The sequence below is a fragment of the Apium graveolens genome, chromosome 7 (assembly GCF_009905375.1).
Source record: "Apium graveolens cultivar Ventura chromosome 7, ASM990537v1, whole genome shotgun sequence".
In the NCBI taxonomy this organism is placed as follows: domain Eukaryota; kingdom Viridiplantae; phylum Streptophyta; class Magnoliopsida; order Apiales; family Apiaceae; genus Apium; species Apium graveolens.
This window is the reverse complement of record NC_133653.1, coordinates 193,732,624-193,744,842: the sequence shown is the minus strand read 5'-3', so window position 1 is coordinate 193,744,842 and position 12,219 is coordinate 193,732,624.

The following is a 12,219-nucleotide window of genomic DNA, read 5'->3' as shown; positions in this document are numbered from 1 at the left end:
GAAATTTGATATAAGTTTGGGCCAATTCAGAAATCAGACAAAGTCTTCAATCATCACTCTCAAGTCAAGCAGATTTCTGTGAATGAAATTAGTATGAATTATCTTGAAAAAGGCCAAACATCTTGCATCAGATATCCAAAAGCAAATCTTACCATGAAGCTTAAAAGAAACTACTCAAGGTTTTCAGACAAAAATCCTATGGATATTGTGTATGAGACACCTAGGCCAGATGAGAAGAAGTTGTTGGCTAGGTCAATTGTATTTTTCAAGGATCCTACAGATTCAACACTTAAAAGAAGAATTGACAAGATTTATAAAAATGGTAAAGATATCTGTATGATGGATGGACACCCTCAGTTTGTAGAAGCTAAAAAGGAAGAGAAGGAAAGGATCAGGCAAGAAAAGAAGCAAGTTGCCTTAGATGCTAAGAAGCTCAAACAAAAGAAGGAGCAAGCTGCTATCTTGGCCAAACTTCAAGCTGTAAGGACTACAACTGAGATTTCTGCACAACCATCTGTAATTGCTGAAACTCAAGATCAAAAAGTGCAAGATGAACCACAACAGAAAAGAAGATTCAGATACAAGCTCCACTTCAAAAGCAAATTGGACTTCAGTGATGAGGAAATGGAAGAATATATTCCCAAAAAGTCTACAACTTCAACTCAGACATCAAAACCCTCAATGGTATTTGAAGAATTCAGGGTGGTGGATCCAACAAGGAAAATTCATGGTGAGCCCATAATTCCAAAGGATGAGCCAGTAGACTGGGATAGCTTACCAATTCCTGAACTAAACTTTCCAATCTTCAATAAGTCAAAAAAGACAAAGACCAGAGCAAGCAAGAAAGTGAAGCATGTGACTCTCAGATCCAAGACCCTAACCAAATCTCAATCTACAATCAACAAGGGAGATTTGTTATATATATGTGACATCAAAGAGTTCTCTGATATAAACTTCTACTTAGATGAATTGGAAGAAGTAAGAGGAATTGATGCTCACAGACATCTTCCTGAAAGGATGGTGTTTAAATATAAGGGAGGAAAAGAGATAATATGGCCACTTCACAGGATTCTTCTAGAAAGCCAATCTATTCTAATAAAGATCTACTCATCCTTCAAATAGAACTTTGGATACAATGTGACTGCAAGGAGATTAGTTCTAAAGAAGATTGAGGAGCTGAGGAGTAATAAAGCTAAAGATGCACTACCAAAAACTCTGTCAATTCCCTTCACAGGAAAGAGAGTGCATTTAATGCCTTATTGGCTGATGGAATTTAGGGATGAAAAGGGAGTAAGAAGATTCTTCATATTGGAGGACCAGTTGAGTATCTCTAGCAATGAGACTCTATTGGAAATGCAAGAAATGCTAGATCTCTCAGAAGCTGATGAACTTGAGTTCCACAGACAACTCCAAAATTAGATAGAAGAGAACAACATGAGGCTTGGAAAAAAATCCAGACAATCAAGAAAATAGACTTATTTGCTCAGCCTAAAGGAGCACCTTGATAATGATTGTGAGCAACTTCTTTGTATACTTTGCTTTGTTCAATTTTCAGTAAATAATGTAGCACTTATCAGTTTCATCTACTATTCTTTTATTCTGTATCTTTAGGATATTTTGTTATCATCAAGTTTCTCTTAATTTATGGCTACAATTCCAGTAGACATAAATTGGGGGAGATTGTTAGGGATATGTTGTGAACTTGATGATAAATTAAACAAAACACCTTAGTAGATTTAACTTAGTGTATTTTGTAGCACTCGATGGATGTTCAAATATAGTCCCGACAGATGATTTAATATAGTCCCGACAGATGATTTAATATAGTCCCGAAGGATGACAATTTGACATTCACCGGGTCAGTAACTTATGTAATCATAAGATCTGTAGCACATTTCTGCAAACAAATTTGTGTAGATTATGTAGGAGCATATGAGTCATGTTAACTACTAGTGGATATGCAAAACAAGTTGATTAATTGTAAATATAAGATGTCTTGTAATTCTGTATAAGTGAAATAGAGTCAAGTGACAAATAGCTACCCGACAGATGATCAACGAAGCTACCCGACGGATGATCAACAAAGCTATCCGACGGATGACAAGCATGTACCCGACGGATGTTCAAATTTAAATATCTGTTGACAGTGACAACAGAGTCATATGCGTTGGGTGTTTGCAAAAGGAATGTGGCAGCCTGTTAAGCAGGAATTTGAGAACAAAGAAGCATTACCATTTCCATGCTATTATGAAGATATTCAAAGATGCTGGAATAGAGTAGTGAAGTAGCATGGAGTTAGACTAGATATGTTTTATTTTATTATCTTGTCTTATTGTCATGTAAACTTGGTGATATATAAACCAAGTATAGCTAGTAGAACATTCAACTAAGAAAACACATTTTTAAGAGAGATAGAAAAAGCTGCACTTGTCAAAAATTTCTCTGTAGTTTGTTTGTTCTACTTGTAAGCAGCTGTGAGATATTCAAGCTTTACAGAGTTCTTATTCGATATATATATCTGGTGGAAACTTTCAAATCCACTAGAATGTTTTAAAACTTGTGGTTTTATTACTTTGTATCTTGATTTACTTAACTACTTCATTCCGCAATCTGTAAATCAAACACTTATATATTTGTCGAATTAGAACTATTTTAAAATCTTGAAAAAGTAGCCAGAATTACATTCAACCCCCTTTCTGTAATTCTTGTTGTATTATTAGGGAATAACAGATACCAATACCTCTATTGGTAACATGAGATCCAAAATCAATTGAGATATTTTAGATGGATACATAGACAATGGTTGAGTCTAATAATATCCGATATATAAATCTAATTTATGAGATTCATAAGAATACTATTAAAGAGTTTAGGAATGCTTATGCGATAAGCTAGTAGTTCCTAGTCGATATGTAACTAAAAGTCATCTAAATGAACTTACGAGTTATTGGATAAATGTGAGGTTGAACCTGTAGAGAGCAAAAGACTTGGGTACTAGCTAGTCCTGAATGTCTTGATAATTTGCTTGAAGGTAAACCTGTATATTTAATAGAAGCAATACGCTTCTCGTATAATTCCTTGATAAGTGAATATATCAAGATAAAATTTGCCTATTATTGAGAAGTCAATAAATCAAGATTTTCTAGCATGTGTACTAGAAAATGGATTGTGTATGTTCTCTGTATGTCCTTTGTAGGGGAAATGATGTTAAGAAATAGAGAGAATGGTTCTGTTTGACAGAATCTTGTTTAAAAAATATATGGATCTTCTTACGAGATAGAAGCATTAGGACCCACATTAATTTTCAAATTGGGAAAATATATGTGGATCGAAAGGAAGTAAAAGGTCAGACTGATAATAAACTATTACAGTCAAAAATGATGACCTTATATACTTCTTGAAATATTCTCGAGTTTTGAGAATAAGGTTCATTAAGATGATACTAAAATTATAATATTGTGAAATTTAAAAGTGCATCAATAAATATTGAGACGGTCTTTCTAAATAGATATTTGGAGATATACCTATTTACATGAACCTAAGGGTTGCTCTAGATAAAGCAAGAGTAGAAAGTCTGTATTCTCGGTGATCATGTTGAGTGAAACAACATAGACACGAAATAATGGCATATTAAATTTGATATTTCTATGATAAGCAATGGCTTCAAATTAACGACATGGTTGCCATTTTGAGGATGCTCAAAATTGGTTGCTATGTGAATAATTATTGTTAGTTTAAGGACGCTTAAACTCGGTAATGACGCAAACTGAAATTGCTGGTTTTTGGGACGCTAAAAGCTGGTAGTATCAATAACAAGTGGAAGCCTTAAGTAATAACTGGTAAAGTTATTTCATAAATGTGAATATATCGATATGAGATGTCAAACTGATTCAAAATTAGAGAATTGACAAGTGTACATGCGTTATTTACACATTATATACAAGTCATAATTGATTGCATGTGAGTGATCTGATCATTACGAGAAGTAATGACAAGAGGATCAACTCTGAAAATCTTGATGAGATTGAAAGGTTTTGATTTGAAGATTACAATCTTCGTGACTTTAAAAGTCTTGGATGATACATGTCACATGGTGGTGATGTAAATCTTGAAGAGATCAACAAAGCTAAAGTTGTCATAGCTAGAATGGATTTGTATTTATTCAAGCATAGATGAACAAGGATCTCTCAAGAAGGATTGCAAGTCTGTTTTCCTTTTTAAAATTGTACAAAATCAGACATAGGATACACAGTTGGTAAACTGAGTACATGCACGAGTATAATAAAATTGGTCATTTGGAAGTGATTACAATGGGATTTAAGGTGTATGATATGTGCTCGTGAGCTTGGACTGTAATACGAAAGATATCTAATTTTACTATATGAATATAGTATGTAAATTAGATATGTGACTTTAAGAACTTAAAAGTCATTAGAGAATACATCTCACACTTAGCAGTCGTGTCATGAAAATCCTAAACTTAGCTCGATTCATGATGGAATATGAGTCTGGTGCATAAAATAAATGCAGTTAAAAGGCTGAATAAACACTTTGTAAGGGTATTCCTAAATGACAAGGAAAAATAGTCTTCAATATGCATATATTGTGTAATCAATCTGCAAATTGGGAGATCATATTGTTGTGTATGCAATGGTATGTCTCAAATCTATGATGAGGACATAATACCATTAAACAACTATTCTCAACGAGAATTATCATGATTGATTATGTAAAGTCAAATGATAATGTTTGGATCCATTAACCAGATGGTTAAACTAAGCGAATATGTTCAAGCCAAGGGAATCTAGTTAGACCAAGAGATAGTTGTAAAATCATCGAGAGGAATGGGCCTTTCCTATTGCTTAACGGCGTCATGGTGGACACCCAACCTTGCTGACTAGAGATCCCAAGAACTTGGTTCAATGGGACAACTAAATCATGATGACCAAATCACTGTGGGGTTACCCCTGACCTATTTCTATGATGATGAAACAGTGAGACCCGTAAGGTATGGGGTTAAGCTTATGTTTTTAATGATCTTTGATGAATACATGGATTTCAAGTTTGAATATATGGAATTCAGTTGACTAAACATGGGTTACTCTATAATATAAAGATCACCTATGTGAGAAAGAAGTAGGGCCACTTCAAAGAAGAATTACAAGGCATCATTCTTTAGAAACTCTTGCAGAACCAGGACGATGTTCCAGGGCCAAAATGGACATAATCATGAGAACTGAATGAGTCAAGAAAGATATAGTGATAAGTTATCATCGTTTACACAAACGGTCGAACAGTTCAAGGACATCGCGTCATACTGTCTACCATTAAAGTCGATATACTTATTCGAGCGAAGGTTCAAGGAGCATTCTCTACCTATCGTATGCTATATTTGACCGCAGGAACTATCACCAAGTCAAGCTCTGCGTCTGTTTGTCTATATGGTGCGTGCTACTGGACCATCAATCTCATTTGTGGGGGATTGTTGGACAAACTTAGTATTTTAGACTAAGTTGTGAATCATTTTGAGACTTTATATGAGTGAGACACATTATTTGTTAGTGGTGTGTATTTATTGGAACGTATTCTCCTCTTCAAGGGGATTCCAACGCATATTTACACGCTCAAAATGAGTAAAAGGCGAATGAGAACTGATGTTCCAAAGTGTGACCTTTTAATGTGAGAAGTGGGTTTTGTACCACATCGAGAGTAGCACAAACCTATTCCTTGTTTCTTCTTATAAATACCATGTACCACATCAAAAATAAATACAAGTCCTTTCAAGCCTCTCATTATATATAGAGTCTTAGGGCACCAGTTTTATCAAGTCGAGAAAATAAGAGTCGTCTCTTTAATTCTCGGTATTTTTGAGTCTTAAATTTTCCAAATATTCCGGTGATAGTTCTCGGGCTCAGTTCAAGCTCGCTAAGAGTATTTTCAATTTATTTATTATACTAGTATCTCGTTTTATCCTGGGAAGCAGGGTGCTAAACACGAATGGTGCGGGGCGAAATTGCTTTAAGAAGACAGTTTTCTGGACTCGAGATTAAATCCAATCTATGTTTGTTTTCTCAAACCCTTCTCCTAATTTCATTAGTAATTCTTATATGCTTATGTGATTTAAGAATTAGCAATGTCTTGTGAATTAGTTATATATTCAATATATATAATAATGCCTATATCTTACAAGATTGATAACAACAAGTCCATTCCTTCCTCATTTGCAACTATTCCTGATACAAAAAACTTGGGCACGACATACAACTCCCGTTCTTTCACCTCTGCATCTATAATAGATTGTCCATTGATACCCACAATTTCAACTCTACTCCCCCCTTCTCACTAAATACACAATTTCATCCGATGAATTTGGTGTGAATTTCGGAGCAAATATTGCATCGCCTCTAGCTTAATAAAACTAAAACTAAGCCCAAGTTTTTCAAGTAAAGGAAAATTAGTTGTTGTAAAACTAGATATTGTATCGGCATCTCTAACATTGAATATATCATCCAGAACATTATTAGTACCAAGAAATATTTTTGATCATGATTATCGATGTTTGGCTTTGGCATAATAATTTCATCTCCAAGCTTAATGATCAATAATCCAGCGTGATTTTTTGCCAAAGTGGTTGCTTGTTTTTCCGTCAAATCATATCTTCTACAAATTTTAGCACTTTGCACCCCTTACTTTTGGGTGTTTTTTTGTTTTGATCTCATACTTTAATTATTTATACTTTGCACCTAATAGTTTAAAAATCGGTTTCAATTTGCACCCGTTTAATGGAGTTCCGTTAAAAGGGTTGGAAAACCGTTAAAATCAAGTTTTTTCACTTTACACCCCTCGAGGGGTGCAAACTGCAAAGACTAAAATTTTGAAAAAAAAAATATTTATACAAAATAGCTATAATTTAAAAATAAAAAATAAAAAGTAAGAAACTTCGGGTAAAATAAATAAATAATAATAAATATTTGAAGTGTCTGCCTCTAACTATCTCATATTAAAAAGATAATGGAAAATATTTTTTCTTAAACATATTTTCGTGAATTATAGTAATAGTCGCAACTCTCTTTCTATTATTGAGTTATCATCCTCACATTATTGAGATAACAGAAATTGTCAGGGCTGAGCATTCATTCGGTTCGGTCCAAAACCGGACTGAACCGAATAGACCGATAAATCGAATGTTCATATTATCTTGGACCGAACCGGACCGAAATTGTATTATGGACCGGACCAAACTGAAATAATTTAGTTCGGTCCGGTTTTGAACCGAATGGACCGAATTTTTTGAAAAAAATAAAATTGTATTAAAATTTGAAACCAAAAATTACGAAATCTAAAATATAATTAAAGTAAGGTGATTTGTATAGTTCTAAGAATGCATAAATTAAAATTTATGATTGTAATTTTTAAAATTTATGATTGAAATTTTTAAAATATATGTAAAATATCTAATATAAAATTATAGTATTTATGATTTGGTCAATTTGGTTTGTTCGGTCCGGATCGAAATATTTTTTACAAGAACTGGACCAAATCAAATTTTATTTTGGTCTATTTAGATTCGGTCTGAGTAGACCAAATTTTTGAAAATCAGGGCCAACCGAACTGAATTAGCACGGTTCAGTTCAGTTTTTCGGTTTTCGGTTTAATTATGCATAGATTTTAAGAGTTTTGAGTTTTAACTCTGCCTTCATAAGATGCGTGTGTATCTCTAGTGTTTGGAGAGTCAATTCAAAAATATAATTAATGAGAACGAAGGGTCATGTCATGTCATTTATATAGACTGTGAGAGTCTAGGTTTTGTGTTATAATTGAGAGACTTTGTAAGCAATTGTCGATCTTTAATTAGGCTTTAAAACCCTACAATGTAACAATCTTATATCTTATGAGTTTTGGTTACTTGAAGGCTACTCTTTAATTGATGTAGCTTGGATAGTTGTATATTTTGTAAGATAAAAACTTACAAATTTCATAATTAATATTGGGCTCATGGCCCTTGACCAGGCATATGGTGTGCATGTAAACTACTCAGGTTGGATGTTAGACCAGTAGTCTTCGACTTATTTTGGACTCGAAAATGAGACTTGACCCGATTTTCAAAAAAAGATTCGGGATTTGATTAGGTTGCTATATATGGTATTAAAGTCAGCTCTTAAAAGCTTGATTCTCCATGTTTCCAGAGGCAGAAATTCAGAGGTGGGGACACAAAGTCAGCTGCTATTAAAGCGACACGATTCAGACCTATGAGCTCTATATTCAGCCTGAAAAAGACGTTATAAGTTTATGCGGGGAGTTTGTAACAGTTCAGTCCCACTTTGAATAGATTTTAGATGTCTATTCAGATTTAGGAGTTTATTCGGGTCTATGAACTATGCAAGTTAGCTGCATTGGTGTCGGTGCGCTCACGCTTTATTTATCGAGTTTTATTTAATGGTTCGTCTTTTAAATATTACATTAAATGTATTAATAGGTATTTTTTGCACATGTTAACTTCAACTTTGCTAAACATGTTTACTGTTAATATATATATATAATTATTTAAAATTTAAATATATACTCTGGGTATTACTTATTTACTATTTAACCAATAAAATTATTAAACTATCAAAAATACAAATTATAAAATATCAAATATTGAAAGTGAACTGTGCATCACACATGATTTTCGGTCATTCTATTTAAAAAATAATAAGCAATAGCATTATATTTAATAGTATGATTAATTAATTAATTAAAGTATGAGATCAAGACAAAAAAAAAACAAAAGTAAGGGGTGCAAAGTGCTAAAAGCTTGAGTTGAAAAACCATTCAAGAAACGGAAGCCTCCTGTCAAGGAAAAATAGGTGAACTGGCCATATAACGACTCGGGTATTTTTAAATTATTTAAATATGTAATTGTGGAAGTATTAATTAAATAAAATATGTGTCTTGGTTTCGGTAGCAGTATGTTGATATATACTATTTGTATGTGTTTTATTGGTGTAAAGGATTTGAATGTGTAGTTAAAGATTGAGTTATATTGTTCTGTTTTATTTTTAAAGGTGATTTTATTACAGTTTTAAATCCGTAAATATTTGTATTGTCTCTAAAACTAGTTTTATGATTTCATAATTTCAATAATTATTTTTGGGATTTTACAAAATTTAGATATCAATTATTTAACCCTGTATGATTTTATGATTACATTTAATTGTAAAATCTGTATTTAATTCCAGAATTATTCAAAAATTATGAAACTCATATTTATATAAGTTTGGAATATTTCGAGAATTTTAAAATTATTTTGGAAATTTTCGGGATTTGTTTCACTCGCGCGTTGATTCGTTTATTTGTTAAAATGGGTATAAATTGCATTTCAAAAACTATGTTAAAATTATGAAAATTACGTTTTTATTTACTTTGGGATATTTATAAAATTTTAAGACTGTTTCTGTGATTTTCTGAATCTGTTTTAAGTACGACTTGGTTCGCAAAAATCAAATTTCAGATTAAAGCTCGGGCCTATAAACAGTAGAGGGACACGTGTTGACCTTCTAGTATTTCTTATGCTTCGTGGCTGTAGCTGGTTGTGGGATAAAAAAATAAAATAAAAATAAAACAAACAGATGTACAAACAACCACACTTCCCCTGTATTCCCTGTCCTCTCACTCGGTTCTCATTATCACCATTTTCGGGTCTTTTCCTCTCGATTATTACTTAACTTCGAGTAAATCGAAGGTCCTGATACATGATTCTCTCATTCTTGCTTTTATGACTGCGTTTCTGTTTGATGTTTCCGGTGACTGATTCTCTGTTTCTCCGGCCGATTCCGGTAAGCCGCCGCCTAGCTCAGGTGGGCTTGGTGGCTTCCGATTTAGTTCCTATTTGCCCACGCCTATATATATATACTGGTGTATGTGCGTATATGATTCAGTTGGATGTTGCCTTGGTACTGTGTTGTGTGCCTTCGTTTTTTTTCTAATTATCCAGTTCTTTCCCCGGCCGCGTGTGTGTCTGGGCCGGGCTGCTATGATTTTCGGATTTCTGCAGTTATTCTGATGAAATAATACGATGTTTGCGAAACAAGATTTAATTTAATTGGTGGTTTACGTTCGGAAACCTCGAGTCGAGGCACCAGCGTAAAACTGCCGCCGCCGACAATGAATTTCGATGAGTCGGCGGTGGACAATGATGTTCGACTGAGTCCTACAAAAATATTAAATATTATTTTTCATTATTTTGGGAAAAGATTGATTTTTGTTAAGAAATTTAGTTCGTAAAAATTTACTCGAATTTTTGGTATGAACAGTTGTATAGTAATAATAAAGTAGTTGAATCGGTAATTGGGATTTGTGACGTGGATTTCGGTTATGGTATCGGTTGAAGTAATTATTGGATTGTTGTTGTTGAATTGACATCGATTGATGTTTCGACGGGTAGTCCGATAAATAAAGGAGACGCTGCCCGATTTCCGGAAAATCAACTATGGAAATGCGGGAGCGCGTCTGATAATTATCGGGACGTCGACTTTATACGAACTTGATTGTATGTGGTGGTGAACGTTCTGTCCAAAACTCAATAACCCTAATTTCGTAAAATGATGAGTATACGTATTTTTTGAAAATGAACACTGAACCGATTTCGAGAACGTGAACCCTAATTGTTGTCAGTGATATTATAATATGAATAATTACGAGTCGGAATATGTTATCGTATGGGTAGGTTATAGCGAGGATATGTCAAGCATAACTGAGTGTCTAACATAGAGTATTTCACCCCTGTAGGTTCTAGTCGGGAAACCGAAAGTGGACGTTGGACTAAAGATGACCTAGTAGTCAGTCGACGAGCTCGGTAGAGTTTCAACAAAATAACCTGAGTGTCGAAGTCGAATCTAATGTGATCTAGCGGTTGGACGTTAAAGCCTGAGCGGCAGAGTCGGCTCAGAGTTGATCAGTAATAGTTGTAAAGCCCTGTAAGGCAAGTACATCTAAACCTTTTTTGAGATATAATGCAAATATTTCTAAATTTTTCCGTAACATATTGATAAGTATTCAAAATAGCTATATTTTATATTACAAATATTTTGAATCCTTCTGCCTTGAACTTGAGCCACCTCATTTGATCTTTGAGCCGTAAGCCTTATTCTTTGTGAACCATTTCTTGTTGATTTACTAGACACTAAACCACACAAATATGATACTACTCCCCAAATGTTTAACTACCAAACACTAATTTTATACTCCAACCATTCTTTATAACATCAAAGAACTATACCTTGAAAAATCATTATTTGTCTAATACCTGATCCTTTTACAGATTGAAAACTATTTCTTATACATGCCCTGATATACCCTAGTGATATCCATGAATTTCCCTATGTTTTATTCAAGTGTTTAATCGTCATTGATTATGATCTTGTTTTATTGAATTATATTGTTTATCATATTGAACTGCTTTAGAATTGGATAGTATTTTTATATATATGGACCAGATTCGTGGTCAGACCATATCAATGGTCAGGTTAGGCCAATGTGTGCCTTGGATCCAGTAATTAGAGCAGTGTTGTGTGCTTTGCTCGGGGTTAGTGCGTGACTGATCAGCAGCCTAACCTTGGTTTTAAAACTTAAAATGAATATCTAATTCTAACGATTGTTTAACAATAAACTTGATTCCTCTAAATCATTCCATTTGAACATTGCTTAACCTCGGTTATCACTGTTATGACTTACTGAGCTAGTTAGCTCACCCTTGCGATTCTTTTTATATATTTTACAGTTAAAAAGAATATGGATGATAGTGAAGTTCCTCAATCCAAAGTGCGGGCTAGGGTTCCAGTTGAGTTGGATCGAGCTAGCAGGAGCTTCATACGGTAGAGAGATAGTAAGATTGTAAGAATAATTTTATTATCAGTTGTAAGATATATTAGTTGGGATTTGGTATGTTGTAATAAAAGTTAAGGTTATGGCTTGTTTTCATACTTTAACCTGTTACGATCCGTGGTTGTGTAAAGCAGGGTCATTACAAATAGTATCTTATATACAGGTTTATATGTTGTGTATGTATTGTGGACCCCAAACTTCTGACCCGGGTTTGGAGGGCGCCAGAGGTTGGTATCAGAGCTACAGGTTATAAGTCACTGAAATAAGCCTAGATTGTTGGGATTGGGTAGAGGGTTAGGATTAGTAATAGGAAATAGAAAGATAGGACGTTGTAAGGTTGAGTGCGATTGTATA